Source organism: Marmota marmota, unplaced genomic scaffold (genome assembly GCF_001458135.2).
Source record: "Marmota marmota marmota unplaced genomic scaffold, marMar, whole genome shotgun sequence".
Taxonomy (NCBI): domain Eukaryota; kingdom Metazoa; phylum Chordata; class Mammalia; order Rodentia; family Sciuridae; genus Marmota; species Marmota marmota.
Window position 1 is genome coordinate 25826673 of NW_026000026.1, and position 18190 is coordinate 25844862.

Genomic DNA, 18190 nt, shown 5'->3' on the forward strand with positions numbered 1-18190 from the left:
TTTTTTTTAATATTTATTTTTTAGTTTTTGGCGGACACAACATCTTTGTTTGTATGTGGTGCTGAGGATCGAACCTGGGCTGCACGCATGCCAGGCGAGCGCGCTACCGCTTGAGCCACTTCCCCAGCCCCACAACATATTTTTTAATGCTATAAAGAAAAATTTCAGACAAGTAGGGAAATGTGAATATGGATTGTTTGTTAAATAATATTATTGGAGCCAGGGTTGTGGCTCAGTGGTAAAGTGGCCCTGAGTTCAAGTTTCAATCCCTAGTACTACCAAAACAAGCAAGCAAGCAAGCAAGCTAAAACAAACCACAGATTATTCTAGATGAGAAGAATTGAAGAGAAGTGAAAATCAAATGTATCTCCCTTGATTAAATTATGGATCACAACATATTTTTTTAAAGATAGAGAGTCAAGAGAGAGAGAGAGAGAGAGAGAGAGAGAGAGAGAATTTTTTAAATATTTATTTTTTAGTTTTTGGCGGACACAACATCTTTGTTTGTATGTGGTGCTGAGGATCGAACCTGGGCTGCACGCATGCCAGGCGAGCGCGCTACCGCTTGAGCCACTTCCCCAGCCCCACAACATATTTTTTAATGCTATAAAGAAAAATTTCAGACAAGTAGGGAAATGTGAATATGGATTGTTTGTTAAATAATATTATTGGAGCCAGGGTTGTGGCTCAGTGGTAGAGTGCTTGCCTAGCAGGTGTGAGGCACCGGGTTCAATCCCCAGCACAGCATACAAATAATAGTAAATAAAATAAAGTTATAAAAATGATATCATTGCATCAGTGGACAATCTCTTGTGGATAGTAATCTGTGGTTCTGTAGGACCTTGTGGTCCAAGGTGAGGTCCCCAGGCTAGCTGCATGACCTCATTCAGCTGCCTGAGAAATACAGGATCTCAGGCTCCACTGGAGACCTGCCTTGTCTCCCTGTGACTCATGTGCACACTCAGTTTGAGCAGTGCAGACACAGGAGAACTCCTCATTTGAAATGCCATGTTCTTGATCCTTGTGAGAGAATCTGCTAGAAAGCAGTAAAACTCTGCATAAGTGTTTGCGCTTCTTGCTGCCAAGGCCTTAGGGCCTTTAAATGTATGTGCTCAATAAATATTTGCATACAAATGGATGAATATACTATTCCCTCCTCCTAGTATTCTCCACCCTCCCACAGCCTTTCAGGCCCCCATCCCCAGCAGGATGGAGATGGCAGTACCGCAGGAGTTTTATTTTATTTTAGGAAAAAAAAATATATATTTTTTAGGTGTAGATGGACACAACACAATACCTTTATTTTTATGTGGTGTTGAGGATTGAACCTGGGTCCCGCCCGTGCTAGGCGAATGCTCTACCACTGAGCCACAATCCCAGCTCATATATATATATATTTTAAAGTTTCAACAGTTCTTTGTTAAGTAAAACCACAGCATGGCCTAGGTGGGGAGGAAACATCTAAGGTACCACCAATATGGCTGGTTTGCTCAGGCCTGATTTCTGTACTTCTGCATATACCATATGATAGCACAACACCACCCCTCCCTTGCTCCCTCAAGGTACCAGCTAAGTCAGAGGATGGATCCACACCGAGTGGGATCATCTGTGGATGTCTGTACCCAGGGCATAGATGTGAACCAGCATTGCCTTGGGTCCCCCTCAAGGTCTCTCCTTTCTCTTGGGTATTTCTTTTTTTTTAATATTTATTTTTTAGTATTCGGCGGACACATCATCTTTGTTTGTATGTGGTGCTGAGGATCGAACCTGGGCTGCACGCATGCCAGGCAAGCGCTCTACCGCTTGAGCCACATCTCCAGCCCCTCTCTTGGGTATTTCTATTCCCTTATTTTCCTTCTACTTTCAAAGAATTGACATTCCAACATTTACTAGCCAAATTTTGCCACTTGCTTATATCAGTTCTTTGAAATATTATTGCCTATGATCCAGAACATGTTCTTTGCATAACAGAATCTAAAAGTTGTACACATCACACAATGTAATTCAATGACTATTTCCAAAAGAGAAAACAATGATAAAAATTCAGTTGTCAACTTGGAGGATTTTAGACATTCCAAGTGTTCTATTTTGTTTCCATGGCCTGAAATTTCTCACTCAAGAAAACAGACTTCTTTCCTAAACATTTACTGTGCTTTTGCAGGAAAGGCCAGGTAGGCAGGCTTAGGATTGGCTACACCTCCAGCCATGGCCCCTTTATTTATTTATGTATTTGTTTTTTGTACCCCATGGCGAAGTGTGGGGCAGGGTTGAACCAGGGCCTTGCCTATGCTAGGCAAGCTTTCTACCACTGAGCTACATCCTCACTGGAAGCAAGTTTTCTCTCTGACGAACTTCTCCCAGGGGAACAAATTAAATGCTTTCCAAACTGGAGCATAAGTTGCCTTAAATATCAGGGTCTGATAACTGGGATATAGTAGCAGTTTTAAAATTTCATAAAAGTCATAGCTAGAAGGTGTTTTGGCTGTTTCGCAGATGGTCCACCTTATGTTCATCTTCTGCATCATCTTTATCATTATAGTCCAGTGCCCCATCCGGGGACACGTGGTCCTGCTGTACCAGGGGACCAAAGATTTGGGTTACAGCTCCTTCATCTGGGCCATGTCTGACAACAGGTTCCAAAGAGACTCAGTGTCACCTGACTCATCACAGAATACGCAAAGTCACAGCGGCTCCCATCTGGCCCCACTTACTCTCCTCACCATACGAGTTTTATAAGAGAAAAGAAACCAGGATAAAACTCTGCCCCTGTAATTCCTTGTGTTTGGACTGAGATCCTCATTTGGGAAAATCTTTTTAGAGGCCCCAAATGCTTATGTGGAGATGTGTCTAATACAGCGTTTTCAGCTTCATGATCCTAGAGAAATTTGCACATGGGCTGATCAGAGGACACACCCAGGATTGTCCTGCTCTGTGTGGGTGTGGCTGTGGGCTCCCGTTAATGCATGGTTACTGGGGAATGGATGGACAAAGTGCCAGATGCTCACAGTGGGACAGCAGGCAGAAGCAAGTGCATGGCCAGTTAGGGTGACGCTGCATTCGGTGTAGGCAGGGCAGTCCTGCTTTATGCCATTTGTCCTGGTCTGATTATAGAGCCCCTTTTCACTCTCAAAAGTGTATTAGGGGCTGGGGCTGGGGCTGAGCAGTAGAGTGCTTGGCTGGCACGTGTGAGGCCCTGGGTTCAATCCTCAGCACCACATAAGAATAAAGGTATTATGTCCATCTACAACTAAAAAAAAATTTTTTTTAAAGTGTATCAGTGTGGATGGTAATCTATGGTTGGTAGGTCAGGGTCCTTAGAAGCAGAGCCTGCATTTTGGGGAGAAGGGAGTATTTTTAGGTGGCAGGGAGTGAGAGAAGGTGACAGGGTCTCAACTGGAGGTGTGTTCCCCCAAGGGGAGCTCTGGGGCACAAACTGAACCAGAGGTGTTCTCACCTTGGGACAGGGGCTCCAGCCCAGCCCTCTGACCCCTGCATCTGTTAGTTACTGGCCACAGCCAGGGGATCAGGGATCAGGCTCATCTTCCTGGCTGGTTGGCTCCTGTTGGACCAAGGGCACTTCTCCAGAGAAGGTGGCAGCTGAGTGGTTTTCAGCCAAGTTATCACCGAATCAGAGGAAGGCTCCCATCACCCAGCCTCGTCAACATGTGCAGATCTCATCAAATAAGCTGAGCAGTAAGAAAAGTGTACAGTATGATACTTGTGGAAGTTCGTACTCCATCTAACAAGGATGTTCACACACACTCACACACACACAGACACACACACACACACTTTTTGAAGTGCTAGGAATTGAACCCAAGGCCTCGTGCATGCAAGGCAAGCACTTTACCATCTGAGCTATATCCCCAGCCCAGGATGTTCACTTATGAAAGAATTCCTGCCAAGCACATTCAAGTGGTCGCCTATTAGGGGGATGGGAATGAGAGTGGGAACTGAGGATTAAGACAAAAAACTATGTACAGAAGTAAGATACAACAGGGATCTTGTGAAAAGTGCTGGTAATAGTCTAGGAATGAGCATAATGTGGTTTTCTATTTTTATTTCTATTTTTTTCCCAGTACTGAGGATCAAACCCAGGACCTTGCACAGGTTAGGCAAGTGCTCCTGCAGTGAACTACATGCCCGACTCAGGAGTGAGTATAACGAACTTAACCCTTTCTTCCTGACATTCAAAAAAGATCATGGAAGATCTTTGAAGTCTTCAGGAGAAATTCACCATTTGAGTTCCCTTTGTTCTTTGTTGGGTTGCTATGGAGGCTGGATTTACAAAGAGATGGCAAGTGCCTCTCTGATGGTGGATCAGCATTCTTTGGTTGACAGGGCAGGAAGCCTGGCTTGAAGCACTTTAGGTAAAGCAGAGAACATATCCAAGGAGGAGGTAAAGAGCGAACCCCGGCCCAGAATGAGTAGGGCTGGCGCTGGGCCTCGAGAACTCTTAGAAGCCAGGACATCCATGCATCCTTTCTTTGCTTTTATCTGCTTACTGTCTATCCTCTTTCACAGCAAACCTGCATGCTACTAATGGCAGACTCCATGGACTGAGTTAACAGGTTGTGATTTGCCTCAAGAACCTGGGAGTTCCTCGGGTCTGAGCCTCCTTGGTTTAGCTTGGTGAGGGGTCTCCAGGCTACCCATCTCTAAGGCCTCTAGAGTGGGAAAGACTTCCATTACTGGGTCTGCTGGCGAGAATTTCCACCATCTCAGGCTCGGCCATAAGAGGTTGGCATGATGGAATACTGGAGTCATAATGTTAGCATCAGGTATGTATGTCCAGGTGCATGTCATCATCGAGCACAGGTATCTTCCTAGGGAGGGAGTGGAGTGTATGTATGGAAGGTACCTTGAACTTGGGGGGACGGAAGAACCTAAGGGACCTGGGTTCTAGGGCTGAAATGGCAATTCTACTTTGCATTAGGAAGGAACTGGAATTTTTAGGAGGCAGAGAACGAGGAACCAGGAAAGAAGGGGAGGATGCAGGAAGGAGTGGAGCCATTGAGGTAGCTCTAGCACGAGGCCAAGACTCTAGGCTGAGAGAGGCGAGCATTGCCAGTGGTGGGTAGCCCAGGGCCTTGCTTGAGGCTCCCACGTGAGCCATCTGGTGACCCAGTCGGCAGTGCAGTCCCGGAGTGTCCTGGTTCATGGGGATATGAGCACATCAGGGATTTCCCATCTCCATGGACGCTGAGTGGTAGGAGGTATAAACTGAGGACTGAGGATCTTGGAATCAGAGGATACCACAGTATTTTGGCTGCTGAGTGAGATGTGGATTGGTCAGGACAGGAATAAAAGTGAACAAATAGGTGCTGAGGATGTAGCTCAGGGGTAAAGCGCTTGCCTCTCATGTATGAGGCACTGGGTTCAATCCCCAGCACCACATAAAAACAAATAAAGATACTGTGTGTTCATCTACAACTAGATAATTTTTTTAAAAAAAAGTGAACAAATAGATGAAAGGAGAAATATGGTGGCTTTGGCTGGGGTGGGGCCAGGGGAAACAGAAATGGACATGATTAAAATGAAGTTGGGACATTTCTGTATTAGGATTCTACTTAAGAAATAAAATGAAAAGGACTCCCTGTTGGGGTGTAATGGAGGGGGTAGTGTGACAGCTGGGTTCCTGAACTGACCCACTGAATGAGGAGATGGGAGGACCCAGTGAAGCAGGGTGTCCCTTGGCCAGCTTCCTCTGCCCATCTACAGAACTTGCTGTAGTGCTCTCTCCCTCCAGCAGGGGGCAGCCTAGGCCAGTTAACAGGGTCAACCCCCAAGGGTGTGGCTGTGTCCAAGATGAGCCCAGGAACTCCCACAATGGGACAGCCACTGCTTGGGCTATGGAGCAGCAGTAGACCTGCTCTAAGACTCAAATTTAACCTTTGACTTTGGCGTTGATTCCAAAGAAATCTGGGCACATCCCTGTCCAAGGCTGCTGGCCAATCCAAGCCGCATCATCTTTCTTGCATTATTTCAACAGATTCCTAATTCTCCTAGAGTTCCTTCTCCATCACACCTCTTTGCTTCAGTGACTCCCCATTCCCCTCAAGGTAATTTCACACTCCTCTCCTTGGCCCATGTATGCTGCCCCTGCCTAGTTGTCCAGCAATTTCAGAATAACCATATTTGGCTTCTTCTCTTTTTTGGGGGGTGGGTACTGGGGATTGAACTCAAGGGCACTCAACCACTGAGCCACATCCCCAGCCCTTTTTTTGTATTTTATTTAGAGACAAGGTCTCACTGAGTTGATTAGCACTTTGCTTTTGCTGAGGCTGGCTTTGAACTCGAAATCCTCCTGTCTCAGCCTCCCGAGCCACTGAGATTACAGGCAGCCTCTACCATGCCTGGCTATTTGGCTTCTCTTAAAAGATTTAGAAGGTCCCTGCATTTTCATAACATGCTAATACTTACTGAGTTCTATCTACTAAGGACAGGCACTGTCCTAATTTGCCCAAGGTCACACAGCTTGGGTTGTGTCTATTAAATAGAATACAATGAATGGGATGAGTGTACAAATGTTAATCTTTTTCATGGTTAAGGAAACAGGTACAGAGGATTATGAGGATTCAGAGACAGCAAACAGCACTAGAGATTGAAGCCGGGAAGCACCATGTGCTTATCTAGCGTGCAGACCCCTGGCTACTAGGCCCACTGCTTGACAGCAGTTTGGTGACTGAATTGTGCTGCTCACTCCCCCACCCCTACCCCTTTTTGGTGGTGCTGGGAATCAAGCCTCATGCATGCCAGGCAAGCACCCTACTGCTGAGCCACATTCTGAGCCCCTGGGCTGCCCCTTTTAGGTGGGGAACGTGCTCTCTGGTCACCAAGTGGCATGCTTCTTTGTATACCTGCTTGGTTCCTGGGGACTCAATTTTACAGAGAGTGCTCTTTGCTTCTGAGGGCAAGAACAGGGAAAGAGAAAGGAACTTTCAGACCATGTGGAGGGAAAGAAGGGTGGTGGAATCCAGACCGGGAATTCTCCTGCCCCAAGAGATGGCCAGACTGTAGAGACGGAGAGAGGGTGAGCTTGGGGAGGCTGGACCCAGGCTGATAATTCCAGCCTCCAGCAAGACTGCCCCCTGGCTTCCCTCCCTGTCCCCTGGCAGGGAGGAGCCTCTATTAAGAACGGAGTTGAATTTCCCTCCCATTTAGAAAGATGGGGGTTGGAGTGGAATTTAACTTCATATTTGAGAAAATAAAGAATTGAGTATTTCTTTCATACCTGACTTTGGGAGTTAAGATTTTCATCTGATGGAACAAATTTTAACTATTTTTAAAAATTATTTCTGTCTTTATGAAATACACACACACATATGCTCAATAATTGTCAGGCTAATGGTAATACACTTTCAAGGAGTACTGACTTCTCTTTCATGCATTCTGCTTAATATTTAAATGTATTCACTAACTCAATATTCATGCTGGGAATCAAGCCTCATGCTTGCCAGCCAAGCACCCTACCGCTGAGCCACATTCTGAGCCTGGGCTGCCCCTTTTAGGTGGGGAATGTGCTCTCTGGTCACCTCTTGGGCAAGCATCTTTATTTTCCTTGTTTTATACATGAAGATGAGGCACAGAGAGGCTAAGTAATTTGCCCAAGGTCACACAGCTTGGGTTGTGTCTATTAAATAGAATACAATGAATGGGATGAGTGTTCCACTTCCCAGTGTGCACCCTGGTCTCCTTTGCCCCAGAATGTCTCACCCCACACTGTTATATGCCACAGTATAGAATTGCACAGCCTGAGGGGTACGAGACTGCCCAGAGCCTTCGGTGATGAGTTCCTGAGGTTCACAGGGTAACTCCTCAGCCCTGGGACTGATTCTTGGTCCTTTCCAATAACTCTGGCTTCTCCTTCTAGCCTCTTTCCTACTCGTGCCTACTTTCAACATATACTGACTCCTCGTGGGTTTGCGAGATTCTTTTGAGTCACCCTGCTTTTGCTCCCTGTGCTTGGTGCCTCCTTCCATTCCTGACATTCCATTGTTCTAAGGGTTTCTAGCAAGACAGGCAGCCCTTTAAGCTGTGGTCAGGCCTTGTTGAGCAATGCCAGAACATTAGATTGCCTCTGGGTCCAGCAGCCCACTTGGAGCTGGAGGTGAAGGAGGTGATTGTGGAACAGAACCCTCATCCCCATCTCTCTGGTGGAGACATGGATTCCCAGAGACGAGTCCTGATAAAAGCCAAAGAGCGGCCCAGGCCCTTTCTACAAGGGGAACTGGATTTATCTTAAGGCTCTTGCCTGTCAAGAGGTTGGTGGCCTTGGGTGGTGATTGCCATGGCAACTATCTCTGTGGAGATAGTGACCAAGGAGACTGTTGCCATGGCGATAGCTACCAGGTATAAGAGACAAGTGATTGGCAGCTCTGTGTGGCTGCCAATTACAAGTGTTGGGGTCTGACCACCTCAAAAACAGCTCGGTTCTGAGCGCAGCGCCTGCAGCTCCCCCCCTGGAGGTCATTTCCTTTGGAGGGCAAAGGGTGTTGAACGATTTTCGGACTTCAGGGAGCCCCAGCTAAAGCTGCAAACCCCTGCGATGCGTCCTCCGATAAGCTCAGTCAGCTGGTTCCCAGGAGGATGAGCTGGCTTGCAGGCAGCCAAGGGTGAGATGCCGTGGGAAGGAGATCCTGACGGAGGCCGGAGGAATGTGGGAAGCACCAAGCAGGCGGAAAAATGGGGATGGGGAGTGGGGGTGTCAGTGCAGAAAGGGAGGCCACTGTGTGAGCCTGGGGCCGAGGACGGGCACCTGGCCGCCCCACCAGCCTGCTGGGCCACGTCGGGCACGTCTCCCTCCTCCTCGGAGCTCTGATCTGGGTCAGGGCTGTGGAACAGACTCGCTTCGGGGTTTATCTTAAGGCTCTTGGGTGTCAGGACGTTGGCGCCCCCCATGATCGCCATGGCAACTATCTCTACGGAGATAGTGACCAAGGGAACTGTTGCCATGGCTGTGGCTACCAGGTACAAGAGGCAAGGGATTGGCTGTCAGTTCTGCCTGGAGACAGATATTTCTCCTTCCCTTTCTACTATCATCTGCTGAAGTTCAGCGTTTGTGGGGCCAGTTACAGTGAGTGATACCCAAAGAGAGAGTGACAAGTCAGGGACCCGTGTTCTTAGGTCAGGCTGGGTGACCTTGGGCTGGTCTCTGCTTCCCTCTGGCCCTTCGCTTCCTTATCTGGAAAGTTAAGAGATTACACAAGGTCCCTTTACTTCTAAGTTTCTACCATGCAGGAGACACGTTGTAACCAAAGGGCTGTTTCTGGAGTCATATGGAAAGTGTCAAAAACCTTTCTGTCATTCACTGATGATCTGCACCGCCCTGGATAGCCCTGCTACAGCATGTGTCACCTCTTTTGTAACTGTGAGAAGGCCTGGGGGTTCCCAGAGGAGAGTCCAGAGCGTACATTATTGCTGGAGGGCACTTGGTTATTAACAACTAGCAAGATGGTGTCCACATGTTTTAACAGCTGGCCTGGCCCTACCTCTGCCTACCAAATACCAGGCTCGGCACCAGCCTTGCCCGGGTCTCTGATGGTGGGATTATGGGCACTGTGCGGAGCTAGGGAGATTATCTGGACAGAGGGTCCACACTGACATCCTGGAGATCAGGATGCATGTGGCCTAGCGGGTGGCTCTCAAGTCCAGCTCTGGGCAAGACTCCGGGAGTAGGATGGATCCTTCCCGGTGGCCGCACCCTCCCTGAGTCAGCTGTGCGCATCCCTAGAGAGTGGAGTCTGCCAATGTCTGGGTTCCAGGGCGGCCGGTACCCAGACAAGTGGGCAGGGCGCTGCAGAAGCTGGCAGAGCCGGAGCTGGGAGCCCCCGGAGGAAGCAGGAGCTCAGGACGCCTGCTCCTCTCCCAGGAGACCCGGCCTGGGCTCAAGCCAGGTCCTCAGCCTCCTGGCTCTGCTCCTCCCCCACCCCGCCCCAAGCCCAGCGGGGGGCCCCCCCTTGCCTCTCCCAGCAGGACTTTGCAAACAGTTTCTCCGGGTGGACGGATGGACGCGGCTGCGCCTCCTCCCCACACACTTTCCATTCCCAGTCTGAGCCCCAGCCAGGGTTCCTCAGGAAAATTGGCTGAAAGAGACATTTTCCATGCTCTTGACTCCTCTGCTGGGTAGCTGTCCTTGCTCCGCTCTCTCCGCTCTCTTTCCAGTTGGTCACCCAGACCCAGAATGGGGGAGGGGCTGTTTGGCCAACCCGCAGCTGCTCATCCACCATATAAAAAAACTTTTAAAAAATGTTTCCACCATTTACTTTGATCTGTCTTTCGCTCCCTGGGCCTCAGTGTTCTGATCTGTGGAAGGAGTTGGCCACTTGAGGAAGCAGGCTCAGTTAGCAGTGGGACATTTCTTTCTTTCTTTTTTTTTTAAACATTTATTTTTCAGGTGTAGATGGACACAACACAATGCCTTTATTTTTATGTGGTGCTAAGGATTGAACCCAGGTCCCGCCCGTGCTAGGTGAGTGCTCTACCGCTGAGCCACAATCCCAGCCCCAAGCAGTGGGACATTTCTGATTTCATCCTTAGCCCTGCTCATTACTCACTGAGAACTTTTGGGCAAGTTACATGACATTTTGAAGTCTCAGTTTTCCTCATCTGGAAAATGGTGCTATCTCTTACCGTTGTGAGGATTAATGCAATAAGTCGAGGAAAGGGCTTAACTCAGTGCGTGTGGCAAACGCTCAATAAACCCCTACTAAAAATTAATTGCTAGCTGGAGGTGGTGGCACACATCCATAATCCCAGCAACTGGAGGTGGAGGCAGGAGCATTGCAAGTTCAAGGCCAGCCTCAGCAATTTAAAGAGGGCCTTAAGTAACTTAGTGAGACCCTCTATCAAAATTCAAAACTAAAAAGGGCTGGGGATGTAGTTCAGTGGTAAAGGCGCTAGGGTTTAAATCCTCAGTACCCTCCCTCCGAATTGCTATTTTGGGGTGTTTTACACACCCCAAAGGACACTTCTATCTAGGCAGAGAATTAAGTGTGGAATAAGTAAGTCTAAACTAAGATTTTTTTTTTTTTTAGCTTGAACAAGACCTACTTTATCAGAATACAGAAAGTTGAAATTAAAAGGAAATGAAAGTATGTTCCAGAGACTACAAATGTAGGCAAAGCAATCATCACTATAATAATATCACAGAAAACATGGAATATCAGAATATCAGAAAATGTGGAATATCATCAGGAACAAAAATGGATATTTCAAAGTAATAAAGCATTTTTGCCAACCAAGAGGAGGTAACAATTGTAAATATGCACACATCTGATGGTGTCATCTTAAATACCTGCAGAAAGTTTATTGGCAAAAAGGAAAGGGCCACACAAAATCATAGTGGAAGATTTCCTTTTCTTTTTTCAAATTTTTTGGTGCTTGAGATTGAACTGAGGGGCACTTAACCACTGAGCCACATCCCTAGTCCATTTTATTTTTTATTTTGAGATAAGAGTCTTGCTAAGTTGCTGAGGGTCTCGCTAAATTGCTGAGGCTGGCCTGGTATTTGTGATCCTCCTACCTCAGCTCCCCGAGTCTCTGGGATTACACACATGCACCGGCATGCCCTTTGACTAGCAGATTTGAGTGAGGGCAAAACATTTGCATTCCTCTTAATTTCCATAAATAAGTGAAACATGTTATGGTCCATCCATCCATACTGTGGAATAATTTGTGGCGTGAAAAAGAACAAGGTAAAGAAAAAAAATTAACTGAAAAGAGAAATAGACACATGTACGATTATGGCTGGAGACTTCAATTCTCCTTTCTTTTTTTTTGGGGGGGGCGGTACCAGGGATTGAACTCAGGGGCACTTGGCCACCGAGCCACATCCCCAACCCTATTTTGTATTTTATTTAGAGACAGGGTTTCACTGAGCTGCTTAGTGCCTCACCATCTCTGAGGCTGGCTTTGAACTCATGATCCTCCCAAGCCGCTGGGATTACACTGTGTGAGCTGACTTTATTGGAACACTACACCCAATAGCAGCCTAATACTATTATTTTCAAGTGTCTGTGGAACATGCACCAAGATAGACCATATATTGAATTATGGAACAAGTCTCAAGTTTGCAATTGAATTAAGCTAGAAATAGATAACAAAAAAATATATATATACAGGAAGCCCGCAAGTATCAGGAAATTAAATAGCATACATCTGAATAATGAATAGAAACAAGAAATCATAAGGGAACTCAGAGAATATTTTGAACTGAACAATAATGAAAGAAACAATATATTAAAATTTGTGGTATGCATCTAGAGCTTAGAAGGTAATTTTTTAGTTTTAAATATTTATATTAGCAGAGAAGGGCTGGAGGTATATAGCTCAGTGGTAGAGGGCTTGCCTAACATTCATGAGGTCCTGGGTTCAATGCCCAGCATTAAATAAAAGTCTCAAATAAATGATCTAATCATCTATCTAAAGAATGTAGAAAAACGAAATAACTTTCAAAATAAGGTGAATTTACATGTACTGGCATAGATAGAAAGCCCGGATACATGGAGTGAGAAAAGCAAATTATAACTGATATGTACGGCATTGTGGCAAAGATTGCTTGTTGTCCCTCAATGCCTATTTGGAGCTGGTGCATGGCTGTTCAGATAAAGTACATTTCCTAAATTCCTGTACAATTAAGCATGGCAGTGGAACTAAGTTCTAGCCAATGAGATGGAAGCTGAAGTAGTTATGTAGGAGTCTTCTGAGACTGTCTTTTTGGCTCCTTACTGCCTCCTGCTGGCTAGAATGTGCACATGATGGCTGCACATGGAGTAGCCTATTGTATTGGACCTGGTGGAACCTCAAGATGGAAGGAGTCCCTGGTTCCTGTACTTATAAGCCTCGGAAGCGATTCTGCACTTTTTGTACATGAAAGGGAAATGCACTTCTATCTTATTTCTATCACTATTCTTTTGGGTTTCATTTCTTGCAACTGAACTCAATTCTAATGCATATGACCACGAATCCACTGATGTGAAAAAGCAAATGCCTGCAATCCTAGTGACTCCGGAGGCTAAGGCAGGAGGATCACCAATTTGAGGCTAGCCTGGGTAATTTAGTGAGACTCTGTCTAAAAGCAAAACGAAACAAGCAAAGCAAGAACTGAGGGTGTAGCTCAGTACTGCGGGGACAGTGGGGGTGCACGAAGAAATATATGTGTGTGATTTTTGACTTTGTAACCACCTTCCCCTCAGACCATTTGCTTCAGCATTAAGGACAGGTTACATAACAGTGAGTCCCGGGGTGGGGCTGTTTCAGGGTTGGTGAGCTCGGTAACTTGATTTCCTCCAGAGCTCAGGTGCTTCCCATCCTTGGACTTTGCCATCCTGTGACTAGATCCTGTCATGATCACAAGATAGTGACTACAGTTCCAGACATCACATTCATATATTCCAGTGACCAATAAAAAAAAGGGGGGGTGGGGTTGTGTTTGTTCCCTTCCACTGTGGTTTTTGTATTCAGTTCTTTTTAAAAGAGGAAAGAAGCTTTTTCTAGATCCCACTTCATTGGCCAGAGCTGGGTTGTAAGTCCCCCTTTAAATCCCTGTCTGGCTTAAAGCAAACCGGATTTATTCTGGATTCCACAGAGAAAAGGAGAACAACAGCAAAATTGTGGTTCTGAGAGTGTGGAAGAAAAGAAAAATGGCCAGGGCTGGGGCTGTGGCTCAGTGGTAGAGCGCTTGCCTAGCACGTGTGAGGCACTGGGTTCGATTCTCAGCACCACATAAAAGAAAATAAAGAGATTGTGTCTACCTAAAACTAAAAAATAAATATTAAAAAAAATCATCAACAATGAATAAAAATGTTTTTTTTTTTTTAAAGAAAAGAAAAATGGCCAAACATCTGCTCCAGTGTATATGGAGATGGTAGGGAAAAATCCAGAAGGACAAACCCCAGCTGTTAATGGGGGGTACCTCCAGGGAGGGGCGGGGATCCACGGGAGAGAGGATGGAGGGAATTCTGGGGCAAATACCAAAGTTGCCCATTGGGAGACTCTTACCCAGTTTCCTGTAGCCCACTGAGGCCACCTTGTGTGGGGCAGCTTGGGGATGAGTCATGAGTCGCCCCTGAGTGCCGATGTTATTCCTTTCTGCCATATGATTGCTTTCTCAGGCCCCCTAGTAGCTGGGGTCGGCCACAAGACCCAGTTTGGCCAGTGAAATAGGAAGGGAAATTTCTGGGCCAACAATTTTGCCGCTATTAAAGAAAAGAATCCTTTTCTGACCTTTTCCCTTCTATTCTTACTTGGGATGCTAGTAGAAGGATGTGGTGCTTGGGATTGTGGTAGTCAAATTATAACCCTGAGGGAAATGACTAGAGAAGTCGACCAGTGTCCTGACATTTTAGGGCCGATGAATCAACTTTAGAATTGCTTACCTCCGGACCTCTTGTTAGAAAATGTTCTTATAAGGATTCCTGTCCAGTGGAGCTGTAGGCAACTTCACAGATAAATGCATTTTTAAAATTTTTTTACCATATATTCCCTGTTGTTTTGATTTTTTTCTTATAATGAAAATATATTATTACTATGATTCAAAGTTCAGTTTAAAAAAATTCACCACCTGGCATCCTTGGTATCCCAAATGCCAGGGAAGGAGAGGCCTTCTTGGAAAGAGGGAGAGAGAGAAGTCAAATAGGGGAACAAGCCGTTCTTTATAATTATGCACTATCTGTGTGGGGTAAGGGGGCCTTGCAGGCTGGAGAATGGCAGAGAATACATTTCCCTGTCACTCTTTGGATTTAGACCAAAGGTTATAAAATGTCAGCCTCTTGTCAGAATTTGGCTGGGCGGACCTATTCTGCCCAGGGTTTTTATTTCACTGTTTTTTGTTTTGTTTTGTTTTTTTGGTGGAATTAGGGACTGAACCCAGGGCTTTACATGCTGGGCAAGTACCCTACCACTGAGCTACAGGCCAGTCCTGCCCAGGGTTTTTAAAAATTGGAATTAACAATAATTACCTAAGCATTGAGCTATTTCTTATAAAGATTTGGCTTCCTGGTTTTTTTTTTTTTAGAATAACTGACATATCCAGCTGGCTGCAGTAGCACATGCTCGTAATCCCAGTGGCTTGGGAGGCTGAGGCAGGAGGATTATGAGTTCAAAGCCAGCCTCAGGAACAGTGAGGCACTAAGCAACTCAGCGAGACCCTGTCTCTAAATAAAATACAAAATAGGGCTGGCGATGTGGCTCAGTGGTCGAGTGCCCCTGAGGTCAATCCCTAGTACCAAAAAAGAAAAGAAAAGAAAAGAAAAAAAAAAAACTGACATAGCAGCAGCAACTGACATAACACCTGGCAGCAGCTGGGTTCATCTCTGGAGAGCAGGGGCTGGGCACGCAGCTCAGGGGGAGCGCTTACCTACCAGGTGAGGCCCTGGGCTCCATCTCAGGTGCCTTCAGTTTGCCACAAGCCTCGATGCTCCTTAGTGTCCTTGATCCAGTTCCACTTGACTGGCTGTGTTGCTCGTTTGACTCCGAGCATTTCGGGCAGCAGCCTGTGGTTGTGGTTTTGCATTAGTGCAGCGCGTCCCATCGGTGTGTGGACGGTCCACTGTAGCTTTATAGACGGTCATGTGCAAAGTATCGACTCTCATTCAGTAGATGGGCAGAGGCTGCAGGGGACCGACTCTGCAGTGGTCGCCCTCACTCAGGACTGCTGTCAGGATGGTGGAGCTAAGATCCAAGAATACCCTTGACTGCCCTGTTGGGGCACCTGGGGTGTCACCTACCCCAGTGACTCAGACTTCTGATGACATACTGCTGGGAGAGGGGGATCATTCAGGGGCAAATCCCATACCTGTGGGGAGACAGGAGAGTTTTCTGAGAGATGGGTAGACATTTGAAGGTGAAGATTCAGGGAGCTGATGCTCCTGGAGAAGAGCCGGCCTTGAGGAGGACTGGCCAGATCAGCCTCCGAGGACTGTGGCTCAGCACCCGCCATCCCCGGGGTGGGGGAAGCCCTTTATCTGGGGCCTTTCCTGTGTATTCTTTAGAAAAGGCTGGAGAGAGGAGTAAGAGTGGAGATGTGAACTTACCCTCCTTCCTGCCCTTCTCCCTTCCACCGGGGTAGGCAGAGAACGGCTTCCCAAAATGTCCAGGTGCTCATCCCTGGAAGGTGTGAATGTGTAACGCTACATGATAAAGGGGAGTTAAGACTGGGCTGGAGTGGAGCTTGCTCATCAGATGAGTAAATAAGGAAATTATCCTGGACTATCTCAGTGGGCCCCTGTAATCTCCAGGATGGAAGCAGAGGCGGAGAGTACCAGAGAGATGGCGTGGCCTGACAGTGCCGGCTTTGAAGATGGAGGGAGGTGCCACAAGCCAAGGAAAGCAGCTGGCCTCTGGAAGTTGGAAAAGGCAAGATAAGGGACTGTCCTCTAAAACCCCCAGAAAGGCCAGGTGCAGTGGTGCACGCCTGCAATCCCAGGGACTCAGGAGGCGGAGGCAGGGGATTGTGAGTTCAAAGCCAGCCTCAGCAACTTAGTGAGGCCCTAAGCAATTTAGTGAGACCCTGTCTCTAAATAAAATATAAAAAGGGCTGGGGATGGGGCTCAGAGGTTGTTCCTGACACCAAAAATGAATAATTAAATAAAAATAAAAAAATAAAATCCCCAGAAAGGAAAACAGCCCTGTTGACACCAGGATTTTAGCACAATCAGATCCATGTTGGACTTCCACCCTTCAAAATTGAAAATTGAGGATAATAAATTTGTGCTGTATGGAGTCACTAAATTTGTGGTGATTTGCAGCAAAAGGAAGCAAACTGCAGGCTGCCTGGGAGGGCCTCAGAAGGGTGACAGCGTAGCTTGCTGCCTCGTGACAGCTGAGGGATGACACCTCCAGATGGTCTCTGCACAGCTGCCCAGTCACCCCCCCCACCCCCCACCCCCGTCTGAGTTTCTCAAATGAGACTCCAGAGATGGGCTGTAGCAATGTTTCCCTGCCCAAATCCCTGACTCTCACCACCTAGAGGAAAATGTTTTCCTGCTGTTGAGCTTTGGGGTGGTGTGTGTGTGTGTGTGTGTGTGTGTGTGTAGTACCAGGATTAATGGGGTGGCTTCTTATGCAGCACAGTAATTAGAACAGTCCCTCTATCTGGCATGCATTCCCAGCCTTTTTTTGTTGTCTGAGATGTGGTTTTCTCCTCAGGTAACCTTTCTTCTGGGATGGCCAGGTTGGAGTCTACCCTCGAGGGTAAACACTGGTTAACCTAAGCTAACGATTGGGTTTGAAGGTGGTCAAGTAACCATTTCTGGCCAATGAGAAATGAAAGGAAGTTTGCTGGAGGTCTCTGGGAGAGAACCAGGGAGAACCAGCCTTATTCTTTCCACTGGCCCTTGTCATGTCAACATTTGATGCCTAAAACTAGAGTGGCCATATTGGAACCCTAAGGGTAACCAGCCCAGGGCAAGCTGAGACTTAGAAAATGGCAGAATAGAAAGATGGAAGGAGAAACTCTTACACATGTGATCAAAGAGACATGTACAGTGTTCATAGCAGCACTGATAATAATAGAAAAAGGAAAAGTCCAAGGGTAAAAAGGAAAATAAATTTTGTATGTTTGTATAATGGAATACTAAAAAGAATGTAGTAAGCTTACATATCTCAACAGAAATGAATCTTACAATATAAATTGAATGTGAAAAATAAAGCTAAAGGATGCATATAGTATATCTGAGTGAAGTTTAGAAACATACAATACTATGCTTCACAGAACATAGATGTAGGAAATAGTAAGAAATGCATAGAATATACTAACAGCTATAATTCATGGAGTGTTTATTTACTGTGTGCAAAGCATTGTACTAACAAAGAACAACGTGATTAAATTCTCACCATAGCCCTTAGAGAGAGAATGTTATTAATATTCTCATTTTCCAGATGAGAAAACTGAGGCACACAGGGAGAAAGTCAATTACCCAGTGCATATAGTAGTGCATTCCTAAATATCAAAAATCCCATTTAATTCTATGGAATAGGAATTCCCACCAATTTATTATTATTATTATTATTATTATAGTTGTAGATGGACAGAATGCCTTTATTTTATTTGTTTATATTTTTCTGTGGTGCTAAGGATCGAACCCAGTGCCTCACACATACTAGGCAAGGGCTCTACCACTGAGCTACAACCCAGCTCCCCACCTCCCATTTCAAGGTGAAGGAAAGGAATCCAAACGAGATGCCTGAG